The sequence below is a fragment of the Stenella coeruleoalba genome (genome assembly GCF_951394435.1).
Source record: "Stenella coeruleoalba genome assembly, chromosome: 9".
In the NCBI taxonomy this organism is placed as follows: domain Eukaryota; kingdom Metazoa; phylum Chordata; class Mammalia; order Artiodactyla; family Delphinidae; genus Stenella; species Stenella coeruleoalba.
Window position 1 is genome coordinate 67637590 of NC_137155.1, and position 19230 is coordinate 67656819.

Genomic DNA, 19230 nt, shown 5'->3' on the forward strand with positions numbered 1-19230 from the left:
ACACTTTGAAAATAACTGAGATACTCCTCTGAGAATTTCTCACAGAATATCATATAATACAACTGTCAAGTATAGTAATTTCTTCTATAAGGAATACTGCCAAATTTCAGAGTGCCTTCTAGAAAGTCAAGTTGAATCGTAAGACAATTCAAAATGGAAAACAGAAAAAACTCCTCAAAAATAAAAACCCCGACTAAACAAAATCATTTTCACACACAAAAAGATTCAATATCACACATGATACAAAAGAAATAATAAATGTGGAATGAATGAATGCATGCCTAATATTCCTACAGCTATTTTCTTCACAGTTTTTAGTGTAGACCAAAAAAACGTGAATTTACATAACGACACTTCAATTATCCTTCTTATGAAATTTAGATAGAAGTTAGGATGTAGAATTTTTGCCAGTGTGTTTGTTTCTGTGGACCTAGAAGCAGTTTAGAATGTCAGGAACAAAGAATCTTCAATTTAAAGCATTCACAAGCACCAATAAAAATAGCTTACAAATCTCACAGAAATGCATACTTTTTTCCTAATTAATTCACCATACTGACTCATTTGGGGGGCTTTTTTCATAAAAAAAAAAAAAGAAAAATCGAAAGGTGTAGAGTTGGTGGGGTGGGATGAACTGTGCTCCCGGTGGAAGCAGAGGAGCTCAGGGGGAACCATGGTAGTTCCCATGGTAGCGGGAACCAGTACAGTGGTAGCAGCTGGACTGACCATTGCTGCTGCAGGATTTGCAGGCTGTTACGCTTTGCAAGCCGTGAAGCATATGGAGCCTCAAGTAAAACAAGTTTTTCAAAGTCTACCAAAATCTGCCTTCAGTGGTGTCTATTACAGAGGTGGGTTTGAACCCAAAATGACAAAACGGGAAGCAGCATTAATACTAGGTGTAAGCCCTACTGCCAATAAGGGAAAAATAAGAGACGCTCATCAATGAATTATGCTTTTAAATCACCCAGACAAGGGAGGATCTCTTTATATAGCAGCCAAAATCAATGAAGCTAAAGATTTACTAGAAGGTCAAGCTAAAAAATGAAGTAAATGTATGATGAATTTTAAGTTCTTATTTATGTATATGAGTACCAGCTTTTTATAATAAAATGCCTCAAAGCTAAAAAAAAAGAAAAAAAAATCACTTAGTTGTATATGAACTCAGGAGCCATCACTTGGGAGACCTCAGCTCAGTGGGAAAGTAACACAGCACACCAGAGATGGACTGGTAAGGTGGCTTCTGAAGTAAACCCAATCTGTCTCTGAAATGTTCAATTTCCCAAACTAACAAATTTCTTTCTTCTTTCCTCTTCCTTTTTCTCCTTCTTCCATGATTTACTGATTTAATACTATATATGAGAGCCTTATATATGGCACACACTCAATAACTTAATATTATAAAAGCCTGGAAGATTGGAGATGCAGAAAAGCATCACTTGCAAGCTGGTAGAGACAGATAAAACAGGGCAGGGGTGATTCCAGGGTCAGTCTAGGAACAGAATCCAGCAGCTGCCTGTCTTTTAAGCCCCCACTCCAAATAACCTAAAAGAAGAATATGAGTGATAAAAGATCTGTTAGAAGGTAAAATAGTCATGTGGGAAAATAGCTTTTATGATGTAAGCTGAACTGAAAGCTGACCCTATATAGACATGTTACAGAGAAAAATTATTCTAATTTTTTTTGATAATTTGTAATAGTGGTGGTGGATGGAAAAGTCAAGGTTTTGCAATCGGACAGACCTAGTTTGAGTCTAAATTTTGCCACTTATTAGCTGAATGACCTTGATTAAGTTCTTTAAATTCTCTGAATCTTAATTTTCACATCTGTAAAAATAAGAATAACAACTGGGCTTCCCTGGTGGCGCAGTGGTTGAGCGTCCGCCTGCAGATGCAGGGGACACAGGTTCATGCCCTGGTCCGGGAACGTCCCGCATGCCGCGGAGTGGCTAGGCCCGTGAGCCATGGCCGCTGAGCCTGTGCGTCCGGAGCCTGTGCTCCGCAACAGGAGAGGTCACAACAGTGAGAGGTCCGCGTACCGAAAAAAAAAAACAAAAAAAACACTACCTTTCAGAATTATTCTGAAAATTAAGTGGGAATGCGTGTAATACTTGCCATAATTGCAATAATTGTAGCTTTCATCATCAGAGTGGAGGAGGAGTAGAGAAGATCAAGATGTACCCCCCAACCTAGCTGAAGAAGATGAATCAGGCTTGTTGTCATTATGTCCAAAGCAGCAGCAACCCTTCCAGGGCCTCTGCCTCAGAACATCTTCCTCATACGCAAATTTGAACTCATTCCAGGTCTCTGCCAATTGGAACGAGAATGACTGGCTCAAATCCCCATTAAATTCAACACTATCCCATAGCCAGTTTGCTATTCAAGCTACAGCTGTGACTAAATACTACCAACTGTCCCTGAAACCACCCCCTTCATTTATTTGCCTTACACAAATAGACTTCATTATGTACAGCATTCAGTATGATCAGACCCTGAAGCCAATATTCAATATCCTAGACACTAATTTCAACAAGGCCTAATTTATGCAAATTAAACACTGTACCACTTTCCACTGTTAATTTTCACAGACTTAATACAATTAGAATCTAAGGTTCTGACACTTAATGACAAGACAAATCATGCAAGAATTATGAACACCTTCTTTGTTAAAACTACCGTATTTATCAAAATATGGAAAACAAAAATAACACTCTCTTAAGGCAAGGGTTCTAAAATTAGGTCTAGGTGATTGTAACTGAAAACAGACAATTCATAATGCAACCTATCAACCCGTTAAGACCAACTCTTTTTGTAATTTTTCCCTCTGATGACCCTCTATGAAATTCAGAAAACTTAATCTCCCACATTTTCAACTGCTTATTTTTTACTGCCAACTCCCATCAATTTGGCAAGTAGATGAGAGCAGTAATCACTGGAGAAAATGTAGGAGAAAAAAAATGAGCCAAATCAACTGATTTTGTTTCGATAGTCTATTTAATCCGCACAATGAGTCAGCCCACGTGTTCCTACTAAATGTAATTAAGTGTATTTTGTAATTTTTGCTTTAAAAAAAGAGGTCTTGTGTATAATAAAACACCTTGTGTCCTTAAATAACAGTGGTAGAAATAGTTGCTAAGGTGATAGTTTGGGATTAGCATCTTATTTTCACAATAATGAATGTTTGACTTCGACTATGAATAGATTTCCTTATCAGTACAATCAAAATTCAATTTGAATAAAGTTTTGGTAGTGGCTTTTAAGGAGACAAAGTACATCAATAATATATAATGTTTCCTTAAGGATACACAGTTACTGCTATGTTTCCATTTCTTCTAGTCAAAAATCAACGTCACACTAGGCCATAAAGAATGGCTGCTTGCCAGCTGCACTTAACTGACTGAAACTCATCATTCCTTTAAAATCTATTCTTCTAGCAAGAGTAATTTAATAACTTAAGTTTGTGATTTGATTCAGACATATAATCTAACCATGGTATGGAAAGTAGGGGAAAAAGGCTGTCTTGATTAGTATTACAGATGTTTACAACATAGCCAATTTTTAAAGGAAGGACAGAAACTACAGTGGTTTATTAGATACAGAGTCACACCTGTTGTCTGTCATGTTTCAAACCCCTAGGTGTGAGATTTAGTCAAGGCAAATGAAAATGAAGAAGGACCAGCTGCAAAACATGATTTTGTTCTCATACAGTAATTAAAAGGAAAAACTGCACAACGTGTTGTATCTATGACAATCCCATTTTTTCATGTCAAGGACAGTTCCATTTTCTTTTAACAGATTTGTGTTGCTGTCAAGTCTGTTATAAAGGCTAGTACTCACAAGTCTAAGCTATGGACCTAATTTATAGTATTGGTAGTCTCTCCAATTAGCTTTGCCAAATTTCTTTCTGAAGCATGCTAGTGGCGTGTCAGAAAAAGTAAACATCATCATTCCCATTCCAACCCCCACTCCTAAGTCTCTGCCACAATGAACTGTTTATCAACGGCACATTAGACATCAGACCTTATACCTTATGAACACTAAATGCTTTTAAAAGGTAAACCATAGAGCACCTAAAACACATGTGGTACAATAGTAACAGCACATCAGCACAGGTCAACCCTACAGTGTTATGTGCACATTCTTGCTCGAAACACCTTAAGGTAACAATACCTTATGTTTTTATGTTTGAATTAGACAAACATTTAATTCACATTTGCATCTTATTTTCTTCTTTTTTTTTTTTTTTTTTTGCGGTACGCGGGCCTCTCACTGTTGTGGCCTCTCCCGTTGCGGAGCACAGGCTCCGGACGCGCAGGTCCAGCGGCCACAGCTCACGGGCCCAGCCGCTCCGCGGCATGTGGGAACCCCCTGGACCAGGGCACAAACCTGCGACCCCTGCATTGGCAGGCGGACTCTCAACTACTGCGCCACCAGGGAAGCCCTGCATCTTATTTTCTAAAACTATTAATTTAATATGCTTTTGAATATTACGAATAAGAGTGTATTCATCTAAAACATGTTAATATACTCCAAGTCACCATGGGTGTGCCTCATTTGAGGAAAATAACAATTCTAATTTATAAACAGGTCTTTCCAGAAAAAAAAAGGTCGCTTTAAACACATTCACCACTGTTTTCTATCATGTATCAAATTGAAAATATGATCTGCTTTGTCAAAACTTTATCTCTATACGAGACAGTGAGTAGAAAGGAAAGGTGAAATACATAAGCTTTGGAGCTAGATAGACAGAGATGTAAATACTCGCTCTACAACTTACTAGCTGTGTGATTTAAGGGTAAGTCACTTAACAGTTCTAAATGTTAATTTTTTCACCTGTAAAAAAGGAGATAATATTTATTTCAAGTTAAATAACACACGTAAAGTGTCTAGCAAGAAAAAAACAATGTATAAGAAAATTAATGCCAACTTAGTCTACTTACATGAAATGATTGTTACTGACAGTATAACTGACCACAGTAGCATTTATGAATCAAGGAAGCAAAGTGCTACTTATTATGGCATTTATAGTTAAGGACCAAGGTCTAAGCAAATGTATGCTCAGTTTTGACTTTTATCTTTATATGTAAGTACGAAGTACATGCCATATGCACACACATACATACATACACACATATATCTTTTCCACCAAGGAGGAAACTACCAGATTTTCCATGTGTCCAGATGATTTATGCACCAAATAACTTGAAGCACTTTAATGGACACTTTAATAAATACACTTTAATGGACAAAAAAAAAAATTTTTTTTTTTTACAGTCAATGAAAGGAGGTGCTTACAGGTATTGCTTAGGTATTTGAAGCCTGTAGCAAAAAACATATTGTTAAATTTCAAAATGTCCTAACATTGTATATGGAAAATATGATTCACCTAACCCAACCATGAAAAATGCCCTTAACCAATCTATGAAACAGGTTTTCTTTCCAGATCATGAAGAAGTATTCACTGAAAGGGCTGTGCACTGTAGAACTACTTTGGTGTTTTTTTGTTTGTTTGTTTTTTAAGTGGAGGCTAAAATGAAAAGAATAATTCAGAAAATAGAATATTTATTTCCCTTACCATAAACTTTTGCTGAATACACTAGGGAATTAGAGACAGCAAGAGAGCAGGATGAGGACAGGTGTAGCTCAGCTATCACTCAGATCATCAATAAATCAATCCCTTTGAGATTTTGATTTTAACATACAGCTGAAGTATATCAGCTAGGAAAGAATCCAATCTCTTCCAAGATTATTTATAACAAAGCACTCCTAACTGAAGTCCAATTTGTTTGTGGAATTGCAGTCATTCTGATTCAACTAAACAATAAATGAAGCTGCCTTTAATAGCTCCAACTCTCGAGCATAAAAGAAAACAAAAGGGAACTGCATGACAACAATACTTCACAACCCAGGGGCCCAGATGATTTTCATTTCCAAGCAGTTACTGAAGTGGAGAAAAAAATCTAACAGGCCACAGAGAACAATTCATTCACCTGAACTGCCCGGCATCAGCTGTATTTCACATAGTGAGCCATTCATGTTATGCAAATGAGCTAGCTGGGGCATTTTTTTTTTTTTTTAACCATTTCTCTTAGTTCTGAAGGCCTTGTGCATCACCAGATTTCCAGACATGTCAGATGACCACTCTAAATGCTCCTCCAACTCAACCAAAGCCAAAAGCACAGCTAGACCATGACTACTGATTGAAGGAGAGCAAATTTGGGAGGCTAGGAACAGGAACATGCTAGAATTTTTCCAAAAAGCAGAGAAATAAACGTATAAATATTCCTCAATGAATTAAGTTTGGGTTCTGACATACTATTATCTTCCATAATGATTCAATTATTTAGAAACAACCTATCATCCTGTCTTCCATAACCATTTCTTATTTTGTTATATTTAGTAAGCTGTATTTTACTAGGGAAGAAAAGAGGACTGTATGATATTTTTTTTGTCCTATAACAAATCTTTTTGTGCACTTTTCTTCTGACTCAAGTGTCTAAAGGTGAAAAATACTGTTACTGAAAAACCTGCCTTATTCTTTTTATGCCAAGTAAACAGCAGTTCACTTCAGAAGAAAGAGCATTTTTTAAGCTTGATGTTGCCTTGTTCACTTGCCATTCAATCATTCCAGAAATATTTATTATGCTGAATATGAAATATATATTTATTAATATGTTGAATTATGAAATACTTATGCTGAAAGTGTTCATCATCACTAGTAATTCTCCATCTAAATCTCTTATAGAATTAAAAGCTGCAATATAGCTGAAGCAAACTGTCAGGAACAAACACTGCACTAGCAAATTCTCAAGTTGTTAAGGTTGATATTCTTGCATGGAGAGTAGTCATTTCAACAACAGATCTTAAAGTCCTTCCTGTATTGGGCTATAATCCTATATGACAGGGAGCTTACATCCATTACAGAAGTAAAATTTTCAACTTTAGAGAAGTAAAAGACTTAACTCCGTACATCTGCTTCTTGTTACTAAAAATTTACAAACTGCTTCTAAAGATAAAATCTGTCCATTTGGGGGAACAGTACTATTTCTATTGAACTTCCATCTTACATCTAAAAATGTAATGCCACTCTGTCACTGCTTTCTTCATGTGTCTTATTCCCTAATACAAGATCTGCTCTGAAGGCCCACCTAGTATACTCTCTTCTAACAAAACACTTCATATCTGTGAAAGCTATGACTAGAACAGAAAAGAGAAACAGAATTTGCTTTGACAAAAGAAGAAGAGAACATATCTCAGAATCTTACCAATAATCACTGTTCTTTAAAAATTATTATTTTATTTTATTTTTGGCTGCATTGAGTCTTCGTTGCTGCACACAGGCTTTCTCTAGTTGCAGCGAGCGGGGCTACTCTTTGTTGTGGTGTGTGGGCTTCTCATTGCGATGGCTTCTCTCATTGCAGAGCATGGGCTCTAGGCACGCAAGCTTCAGTAGTTGTGGCACGCAGGCTCAGTAGTTGTGGCTCGTGGGCTCTAGGGCACAGACTCAGTAGTTGTGGTACACAGGCTTAGTTGCTCCGTGGCATGTGGGGTCTTCCTGGACCAGAGCTCGAATCCATGTCCCCTGCATTGGCAGGCGGACTCTTAACCACTGTGCCACCAGGGAAGCCCTCATCGCTTCTTAAAGTAGGTCATTCAAGAGTATGAAGAATGATCTTCCTCTCTATCTCAAACTCACATGAAGGATTCTCTCCCTCAGGAATGGGTTCAAATGAAGCAATGGTTTATTCATCTGGTGGTAGGGATGATCATATATCACGTAAAAGGTAAGCATCATCAACCAACAAGAGAAAGTCAAAGAATGTGCGTGTGTGTGCATGCACATGCACACACCCGCATTTATGAATGGGTATAGGGCCATTAGAAATATGCCAATGAAAAAACTTCTGAATTGAGCAGTATCAACTCAGACTTGGCAAACATTACAGAGATACGAAAGTATTATGACAGATGAGCAAGCACCCTAAATATTGTCACAAGGGTATTTTAAATAGCTGTCACAAGATTTGAGAAGATAAAGGTTAGTGGACATTGCCATTGGAAAAGGGATAAAGGACAGGGAATAACTTGTGATGGAGGGCAGGAGAGGAAACGAATACCAGCCTCTAAAGAATAATACGTGGCTCCAACATTGCATTAGGCTTGAGCCAACACTAACCTGGGCATTTTGAACATTTAAATTAAAATTATATTTTTGAGAACCTGTGAAGAGTCTATTTAAAATTAGTAATATTGGCACAATATGAAGATAATTATTCAGAGATATCTTTTGATATTGTTTCAGATTTATGAACTTGTTTTTTCCAAGTCCCAATCGTCAGAAAATGGTGTTTTCTATTATTATTCTAAAACCTTAGAGTCTCGCTGGAAATATATTTAAAGAGTTACTAGTTTCTAAGATCGACAATGTCATTATTTACAAGAACGAAGATTTAGTTTGAGTCTACATAAAATGTTTTCTAAAGTAAAAACGATATGATGAGCATTAAAAATTTCACAAATTTTACTAATGTTGCCTAGGCTTCCTCTAATTTCTACAAATGTTTCCAACTTTATTGTAAGTGGAAAATATGGTAAGAAAGAGAATATGGAAGATAAAAGACATTGTAATCCAATAAAATTCTATGTGATAAAAGGTCTCGCCTAGAGTTTTTACAGGAAGCAAGAAGAGGGGGGGTAGGGGAGGAGGTGGGGCGATGCGGTGGGACATGGTTGGGGGAGGTCTATCGTTCCTCCACTAAAATGAAACACTTCCCCAAATGTAAACTACCTAAAGGTCAATGCCAAGAGGGAACTATGACTCATAAATGACACGAGAAAAACTTAAGAATCATTTACTAAATGAATATTCACCTGCAGTGAGTGGGTATAGTGTGCAACAAAGATGGCGCCTGTCAGGTCTCAACGTGCCCTCAGCCAGGCATGGTGGGCAGGCTAAGAAGAGGGAGTGTGAGGAAGGCTGTCCAGGGAGGAGGAGGACAATGTGAAGCCAGAGGAACGAGGGTGGGCGAGTGCTCCAGACATCAGAACACGCAAGGCTCAGAGGTTAGAAGCTAGATGTGATTCTGCTTGGTTGTGGGGACTGCCAGAAAATAAAGCCCTTTACAGAAAGGCAAAGCCAAGGTCATGAAAAGCAACATCAATGATATATGGAAGGAACCCCTCCAAGAGCTTTTGTCAGGGGAATCTAAAGATTGTGTTTCAGCAAAATCACACAAACTAATTGGGGTCAAAGTTAGTTACCAAAGAATCACAAAATATGTATCAACTTGTATTAAGGCTCTCAAAACCTGCTGCAAACAACTTTATCTAAAGTCAGACAAGTATTTAGGCCAAAGCTCATGAAGTCAAATGCTTTCAAAAGCCAGGCAAGTAATATAAGCAAGTGAACAGGCCCAGTGGCGCCCTTGGTGAACTCGGGAGGACTTGCGATTAACTCAGCCCCCAAAACCACTGCCAGGCAGAGTTTTAGGTGCAGCATGTCCTGATATAACATTTAAAGAAAACCAGAAATCAAGACTCTTAGGTGAAATACATTAATGTTTAAACAACAGCAACTAAATCAATGTTTCTCAAAATGCTAAAGTACCACACGAAAATATTTGCAGAAATTATGTAACTCCACAGATAGCAAGATCATTTAGAACAAATTCATTAAGACACAGAGTACAGGTATCAAGTTATCTCAGATTTGAGCTAAACATTTTTTCCCCAAATACCTTCACTGGAAGAGGTTTCTGAGTGAAAAATTTTGCTTTGGTGGCTATTAATGGTAGAGAAAAGTAAGTTAACCTGTTCTCATTTGGGCAGAAATCTGTTTGCCTTTGTTTGGTTTGAATTTTCTCATCTCAAAGTAAAGTGGATGGTCCTAAGCATTCCGGAATGATCCTAAAAGCCTTTGAATATATGCAAATCTGCAAAGAGGAAAGCTTACAAATATAGACCATAGCCATTATGGAACATTTTTTAATTCACCTATCAATCTCTGATCTGGTAAACAGAAATGAACAAAAGGATGCTATTTCATGGATGACACTCTGAAATGGGACATTTCACTGCCCAGTACTGTACTCACAGTACTACTTCAATCCTCATGGTGGAATGTCAGTATACTTAATACTAGGTTATTGGATAACTGATGCCCAATGTGTTAAAAAAAAAAAGACAAAAAGAAAAAAAAGAAAAGAAAAATCAAGCTACATACAAATGCTTATCTAGTCTGTATCCTTTGTTTCTGGAAAATAATCTTCAGCTCTTATCAATGCTAATTTACATAGTAAACTTATATGCAACTCTCAAATGAAATTCAAGTAATATGATATAAAAAATTTTAATTATCCACAATCCCATACCCAGATATAACCACTTCCTATTTTTAATCTATATTCCAAACTAATACATCAAGTAATTCTAGACTGATGAAAACTTCTAGTTATGTAAGCAATTCCACCTGCACTCCAACAACCCCTACTATTATAATCACTAACATCAGTGCATTTTTTTCCATTTCCTCACATTTTTATTTTTAAAAACCCCCAAAATAATAACTGGATAGATTTATTTTGTAATATATATCTACTAATGGGAACAATGGGATACTTCACTGGGAATTAATATTTTGCCTAACTTGGAATCAAAGTTTGTTTTCCTTATAATCATAGTTGACTGCAAATGTAGCAATCAAGTACCCCAGTATTTACCCAAAGTAATAAAAACTTATGTCCACACAAAAGCCTGCATGCAGATGTTTACAAGAGCTTTATGCATAATTGCCAAAACTTGGAAGCAACTAAGATATCCTTCAGTAGGTGAATGAATAAACATACTGTGGTACATCCAAACAATGGAATATTTTTCAGCACCAAAAGACGTGAAGAAAACTTCAAAGCTTATTACCAATACATTTTTAAAGCATTTCTTCCCATAGTGATCAACATGGGTGCCAATACTGAGAGACTAATTTCTCTTCCAAAAGTACTGCAAATATCATAATTAAAGAAAATAATTCAACCACAAATTGAATACCATATTTTCCATGAGGGTAGAATGTGTTCTGACATATTACAAGTGCAATGTTGACAGATACAATTTTAAACACAGTGCTTGAAAATTTCAGAGTATAAAATTAGTGGAACAGAGGAATGGTGGAAAGAAAGGTGTAGATCATTCATTTTACAAAAAAATTCTCCACTTAAAATGACTCATTATGAGATAGCTTTATAGAGCACCTTCTAATAATAATAAATAATAACATTATTTATTTATTTATTTTTGGCTACATTGGGTCTTCATTGCTGCACGTGGGCTTTCTCTAGTTGCGGAGAGCGGGGGCTACTCTTCATTGCAATGCACAGGCTTCTCATTGCAGTGGCTTCTCTTGATGCGGAACAAAGGTTCTAGGTGCACAGGCTTCAGTAATTGTGGCATACGGGCTCAGTAGTTGTGGTGCACGGGCTTAGTTGCTCCGTGGCATGTGGGATCTTCCCGGACCAGGGATCAAACCTGTGACCCCTGCATTGGCAGGCAGATTCTTAACACTGTGCTAACAGGGAAGTCCAATAATATTATTATAGTGTATAATTAACAAAAAATTTCACATGTATGTCAACTTTACCCTAATAAAACCCTGGGGGTTACGAATTATGAATACAAGTTTACAAGTGAAGAAAAAATCAGCCTCAAGAAAGGTAAGCACTATGTCCAAGATCTAAAAAATAAAGGAGCCACAGATGGATGACCCAGGATTTGAAATGAAGTCTACTAATTCCAAAGCTCATGCTCTGGTTAACATGAGCATTTCTAGAACAATCAGAGTACAGAGAGCATCTGTAGTAATCATTGCCCAAACCAAAAGTTTTAACTAAACATTAAAATTCTTTTCAAGAAAAGGTTATCTATGTATATGCTGTTTCTAACCAGAAAATAACTCCCACATACTAGCTTTATCTGCTTTCTATTATTCAAAGCCACTATTACCAAGGAATGTTTCTGGAAACAATAAATGCTTTTGACCTTTTTCTTGTATTTTTTAGAGATATTCAATAGCTCTAACAGTCTAAAGCCTCGTCACTGAAAAGAATAAACCATGAAAAATTTTCTCTCTGAAAGGAAACTAAAGCATGCAGAGATTAAACAACACTGCATGTTGTTTCTTTGGAAAAGTGAGATTGTTTTTACTTAAAAGAGTTAGGTGCTTGATTTAGATAATAATCTAGGAAGCTCATAAAAAAATAGCTTCTGCTCTTCCTGTTTTAAAGTATTATGCTAATTAAGTTTTTGAATACAAAAACATTTATTTACCAAAGTTACAGAATAACAAAATGGCATTTATCAAACTTCATTTTGCCTTTAAACCAAACATCTCCAACTGATGCACAAATGAACTATAGTAATTTTTGAATTTGTAAAATAATGTTTGAATCTAATCAATATTCTCTAAAAATACCATACTTTCACAATTGTGCAGAACTCAGATGTAGAAATAAGATAACATTCCTAACACTAAAGTGGTTACAAGTGTGATGTTAGGGACACATTTCGGTTCATTGTATAAGATGCTACATGTTATTTCGTCTTCTAATTCAGTTTGGAAGCCAACTCCAAATGAATAAGATGTATCAAGGAAACCTCCCATTGAAGGAGGATTAAGACAAAATGCACTTCACTTTTACAAATAAGCAGTTTCACTTTTAAAAGATACTTGCAGCTTCTCATTATCACACAGATGTTCACTTTATGTCCATTGTTCACAGAGGACCAGGCTGCCTAGAGTGAAAAGTTTTTTAATTTGAGTAAAAGTGTAAAGTGTTTTTCTGTATCTGTCACGGGAAACTCATAAAACTGAGCGCCCCTCAAGTGGTGCAAAATGGCCCTTCAATAATTCAGCTCTCTGCCCTGAATTGCCCAAATTATCATACACTGAATTCACAACCTCTGAGAAAGAAGTTTTCAAAATACGTGAATTGTAATGCCTCTAAAAGACGGAAAACACAAGGGCAAGAAGCAGTTTCAGGTACTTAACTAAAAAATATCTGGGTAGATCAACAAGTCCAGAGATCTTTCTAAATATGACACGAGTCCATCATTTTAACTTAATCATCTTAAACTACCAGTAATTTATAAAAGTAGACTAGACTCACACAATTATATTACAGACAAATACCAAAACAAGTTTTTCCTTCAAGGGATTTATTAGATTATGATCTTAATATAATACAACTAGAAAGAAACAAATCATTCTCAGATTCTCTGATGAAAAAAACCAACAAAGACTTAATTTGGCTGGCAGTGTTTCATGTGGAACTTAGAATATTTCCCCCGAAAGATGTCATATCTCTTACTAAAAAAGAGTAATATAAAATAGTCCATATTATATATTAATAAGGGTGGTTGTTCAGTTACCTTCTTTTAACTGAAAATTAATCTGAAGCCTGACATTCTGTAGGACAGATTGATTCAGGTCACCCGTTACAAAATTAAACATTTTCTGCTTTCACTGCATCTCATTAAACATGCTACTTCAAGTATAAATAACTCAGTGCTTTCATTTGCAGTTACCCATTTTGCTATTGTTTACAGCAACCTAATTTGGCACATAATAATTCAGGCAGCATTGGTTTCACATTACACTGAAGTATTAATTTTTAATATAATTGCATTCTTTCGTCCAACAAAAGCTAGTTCAGTGGGGATTTTACTCAAGTGATTCTTCAATTATTATACAAGGCAAATTCTTCTAAGACTTTGCACCTCTCATTGTCCTACTGATTCATTTCTCTATAAATTGAAAACTTGTTATGAGCTTATTTAAACTAACTTATTTGCTTAAACAACACAGTGAATGATTACACTGGTACAAAGTATATGCCCTATATATCTCTAAAACACCTTTTTCCAAAGGACATTTGAATCAATAACTAAACAAAGCATGTTTTCTTTTCCAGCACTATAATGTATTATTACTAAACCCCACAACTTTGCATGAAGGCTCATAAATAAATTGCTGGAACATCAATAAAATAATGATAAGAAGCATACAAGATGTGTTCCTATATGCTTCTTTCTATCACAAATTTGAATGAAGCAGATATTTGGAGAAATGAATTGAAGATCAGTTAACCTGTCATTCCTCAAATGTGGGGTGATCACAAAGAAGTACAATGTACATACTTGAGAAGAAAAAAGTGAATCGATTGAAAGCAAGAAGGTCAAGGGTAAAATACAAATATTTGTTAACAAATGTTCACAAAACAGCATGAAGGCCTTCAATTAATCACTAAGCACCTTCTCATGTTTGTGTATCTTCTATGTAATGGCTCATATTTATAACAATCCCGTCTGAAATAATGGCTTTACGAATAAGAGTATATTTTTAGATTAACATGTTAAAATTCCATTTTTTAATACTTATATTTATGGTTACTAGAAGATAATTGAGGAAGCAAAGTAATTGCTTACCTAAACTGTAACCTGAATTCTGCAATACTGAGATCAAGCTCTACTGGCCCCATGGCCAGTTCTCTACAGAGGAGAAACTAGTAGTAAGGTAGGTCATTTTTTGACTTGATCTAAAAAGACTGTGTTTAACTAAAGAAGCAAAAAAGACTTGATATTTTGGGGGAACACCTATAAGCCAAGTGAAGATCTATATTAATAAGAATCTTTTCATAACAATACTTTTCTATACCTTATAAGTCTATTTCTCAAAACATTTTAATCATAATGGATTGCATTACTTAAAAATATTTATAAGAATTAGTTGTTTTTATGTGAAATATATGAGGAAGGGATTGTTTTCTCTAAAGAGCTATGGAATTGCAACAGGTATTACAAATTACAGGAATATAAATTATGTTTTAAAAAATACAGTACAATATAGAAATTTTCAATTAACCCTATCAATAAGGTTTCCCTTGTGTATGAGTTTAATAAAAAACATACCAGCCTAAATTAGTGTATCAGTAGGTAAAAATAGTAATTTAAAAATTATCATTTATTAATCTTTGATTTCAGCATGAACACACATGGGGATGATAAAGTGCGGTGCTAGAAATGACAAATTTGGATACTTGGAATGAAGAATAAAGATTCTAAGAAGTCAAGAGTTGTGAATCTCAGTGGAAAATGTGCCCCCTAACATTTGACTCGTAGTATAATATAACAAGATGGTGGGTCAAAAAATTCCCATTAACTTCCTTAACTTGACCTATATAATAAAATGACAAGGATTTAATTGTGGCCAATTTTTCCAGAGCCTTTAAGGATGGGGTAAAGATGAGCAAGTCTCCTCCTCATTTACTTTGAAGTAAATGCATGGCATAATATTCCCTATGCATTCACCAACTCCAGCAATGCCATTTCCCTCTCAGACTTGACCCTCGGAGGGGTACCTACTTAGTTGCTGCTCTCTGCGTATACTACCTTGTGTATACCATGAGACCTGATTAAGAAGATAGTCTTCTGTGTCTTGTGTAACCAAGTCAGAACTATTTTTTAAAGCTACTACTTAATCTAAATGCCCTTTTATCTGTGGTTTAGAGCTTCACACAGTCAACACATTTTGGGGGCCTACTATGTATCAAATTACCAAATGTCTTAGAGATACAAAATGGATAGAACTCAAGAAGCTTAAAGTCTAGTTAATAAGACATACATTTAAGGACAATTATTACGTAATGTATAAATGCTACAGCAGAGACAGGCACGGTTGCTATTGGAGAAGAACATTTAATCCAGACTAAGGGGACTAAGGTGAAACATTACAGGAAAGAGCCTTAGGCTAAGTCATCAAGGAACCAGTTATTCAGATGATTCAGATAGGCATTTCAGGCACAAAACTTCAGGAACAAAATGACGGGAAAAGCACATGAGTGAAAGAAAGACTGCAATGAGGTTGGAGAGTTAAGCAGGACCTTGGGTGTCATGATAAGAAATATGGAATTTATCCTGAAGTCTATGGGGAGCCACTGAAGAATTTTAAGCAGGAATAAGATATGACCACAGAGCAGCTTTGCGTTTTAGAAAGATCACGTTGGAAACAATATGCCAGAAATCTTTTAGGAGATGACGGCAGCAATCGATGTGAGAAATGATGAGGTCCTCAACCATAGTAGTGGTAGTAGGGAAGGAGAAATGGTAATCCATTCAACAAGCACAGAATGAGAACCCACTATTGTCAGGTCCTGTTCTAGGAACCAGGGATACAGCAATAAGCACAAATCTCAACCCTCATGGAACTTATTTTCTAATGGCACAAACGATCTATAAACGAGATGAGTAAGTGAAATAATACTATTTTATACAGGAAGAAGTACAGAAGGGAAAAGGCTGGGAAAACAATGTATCTGGGAGTGGGGTTGAAATATCACCAAGAAGGTCAGTACAGAGCTGAAGGAAGGTAAGGGGCAGGCTATGAGAATATCTGGGTCCAGAGCATTTCAGTAAGAGAGAAGATCAAGTGCAATGACCTATAGCAGGACTGTGCTTGCATGAGTGGGAGGAAAGAGTGGGGGGGTGGGATGGGAAGGGCTGGACGAAGGTAACAGAGAAGGCAGTTAGCTCTCTAAACCCTTTGCTACCTAGACTTCTGAATAAGCAGATGAATGATATTCACCCAGGAAGAAGAGACAATCTCTGAAATGCCTGTAGCCAGAGGTCCCTAGTTCAGGATTATCTATAGTAAATAGAACCTAAGATTTGTGAGATATGTCTCCTTGTATAGTATTTTATCAGATATATATCATATCTGTATCATATACAGATACAACTCTCTAGAGGTTAAAATGGAGATGTTTCATAATTTCAATATTCCTTCTCTCTGGGCTAATCTCATGAACCCCACTTGGATATCTCATCTATTCTAAGCCAGAGGATCAGGTCGAATGTGGGAAGGACCTTGAGAGTTTCCCTTGACATCCTGGACCTCTCTCTAGTTTGCCTAAGCCCTTTGATTGCCTGTATCCTTGACATCACTTAATAGAGTAACGCTGGGTAAGATTTCTGATTCACGTTTGTCTAATTTGACATTCTAGTCCTATTTGTTTGCTCAGAGAGGAATAGCAGGGAGGCCAGTGTGCTGAACATTATGATTGGAAAGAGAGTCATAAAAAGGTGAGTTCAGAGTGGTAAATGTGGGGCTGAAATTATAGTGCCTAATAAGCCATTGTAAGGCCTTTCCCACTTACTGAGAGATAGGAAACCATTGAAGAATTTGGAGTGAAAACAATGACACAGTAATTGTGACTTGTGTTTTGAGAAAAGAATGGGGTGCCAAGGGCAAAAACAGGGACACCTGTTATTATAATAAGTAGGTGAAAGATGATGGTGGCTTGGAGAGGTAGAGGTAGTGGAAAATATTTATATTCTGGGTATATTTTGAAGATACAACCAACAAGATTTGCTGACAGATTAGCTGAGGAGTATAAGAAAAAGAGGAATTAAGCATAAACCCAAGTTTTCTAGCCTAAGAACCTGGAAGGATAAAATAGCCATTTACTGAGATGAGGAAGACTATGGGAGAAGCAGGTTTCACAGGAATGATCAGGAGTTCTGCCTTGGATTTATTTTTTTTTTTCCCCAGTATGTGGACCTCTCACTGTTGTGGCCTCTCCCGTTGCGAAGCACAGGCTCCGGACATGCAGGCTCAGAGGCCATGGCTCACGGGCCCAGCCGCTCCGCGGCATGTGGGATCCTCGCGTACCGGGGCACGAACCCGTGTCCCCTGCATCGGCAGGCGGACTCTCAACCACTGTGCCACCAGGAAAGCCCTGCCTTGGATATTTTGGACTTGGAATCTAATCAGACATCTAAATGGAGATGAAAGTGGACCACTGGATATATGAATCTGCAGTTCAGGCGAGAAGTCTAGAATAGACATACAAGTTTGGGCTTCATCAGCATTAGATGGTATTTAAAACCATGAGCCTGGATGAAATCACCAAGAGACAGTGTTGTTAGAGAAGAGGTCCAAGCACTGAGCACCGGGGGACTCCAGTAATTAGAGATCAGAAACAGGAAGATGAACAGGAAAGAACAACTGAAGAGTGACTAGGGAAATAGTGGGGGACACCAGGAGAGTGTGGCTTCACTGGAAGCCAAGTGAAGAAAGTTATTTCAAGGAAGAAGGAATGCTCATCTGTGTCACCTCACCTTATAGTCAAGAAAAATGAGAATTAAGATTTGTCCATTGGATTTTAGCAACATGGAAATCACTAGTGACCTTAATAAGAAGAGATATTTAAAAGGTAGAACACACAGGTTTTTATCTAAAAATGATTCCTTAGGTTCTGGCTAGGGTGATTGGGTCGGTAATAGTATATTAACAGACGGACATAGTAAATACAGTCATGATTCTCCACACTCAGCTTCGAAGTTTAATAAAAATCCCCAACTGCATCTCTTACTAATAAAGTATTAACACTTAGAGTGAAATATCCACATATTAACAAAGAAAACTTGAAAAAAGGAGTTGCAAAGGCTAATAATTCATTGCTTTTTACCTGTCTCTTCTTAAAAGGAGACTTCTTAAACAGATCTCATTTTAAGAAGGATGGTGCTTATCGAAGAAGGGCACTGAGTTAAGTCTATCATCAAAATTATGCAGGATTAAAAGGCCTCATTCACCTAAGAGAAGAGATCCAGATTTGGGTCTATTAGCTTGCCCAACAGTCTAATCCTTGAGGTAGGAAAGATGCTTCCAAATCATTTCTGCTGGAAACAGCAGATGGAGATTTTGTTTGTTTTGTTTTGTTTTATATGTTCCCTCTTGGCAAGTACACTTCTGGAAAACTTGCCCAGAAGAAACTAATCCTCGAAGCAGGAATTTTTTTTTAGGTTTCTGCCCAAGAGGAGTTTAGTTATGGATGGGAAATTTAGGGCTGGATACCAGCTGTAGCCATGAATTAATTACAAACCAGAAACCGAAACTGACCGACCAGAAGTTGACCAAGTAGTTACAGAGAAGATTAGCTAGTAAGGTTAGCATCCAGGGAAAATTCATGTGGCCAACAGGGAGGCTACCCCTCCACCCTACTGCCAGGACACTGTGTATAGAAGCAACCATCCACCCACCCCCAGACTCCATCCACTAGTGAAGCAGCAGCTCCTAAGCCGTGGTAAATGTAGATCAGGTGGAGAAAATAATAAGCCTCCCAGGGGCAAGTCTTTGGTACCCATAGCTGTGCAGCATGATACTCAAGGCAGGAACCAATGGGCGAGGACA

The 19230-nt window shown here is 37.0% G+C and overlaps 1 protein-coding gene and 1 pseudogene across 9 annotated transcripts in view; one reads left to right on the forward strand and one right to left on the reverse strand.

Annotated features, from left to right (window-relative positions):
- The window catches only part of IMMP2L (inner mitochondrial membrane peptidase subunit 2), a 969308-nt gene that overhangs the window by 637744 nt on the left and 312334 nt on the right, over positions 1–19230 (reverse strand). The window lies entirely within an intron of this gene.
- On the forward strand, positions 128–1724 carry LOC307191878 (mitochondrial import inner membrane translocase subunit TIM14-like; annotated as a pseudogene). Its single transcript has one exon. The product of its transcript is annotated as a mitochondrial import inner membrane translocase subunit TIM14-like (transcript).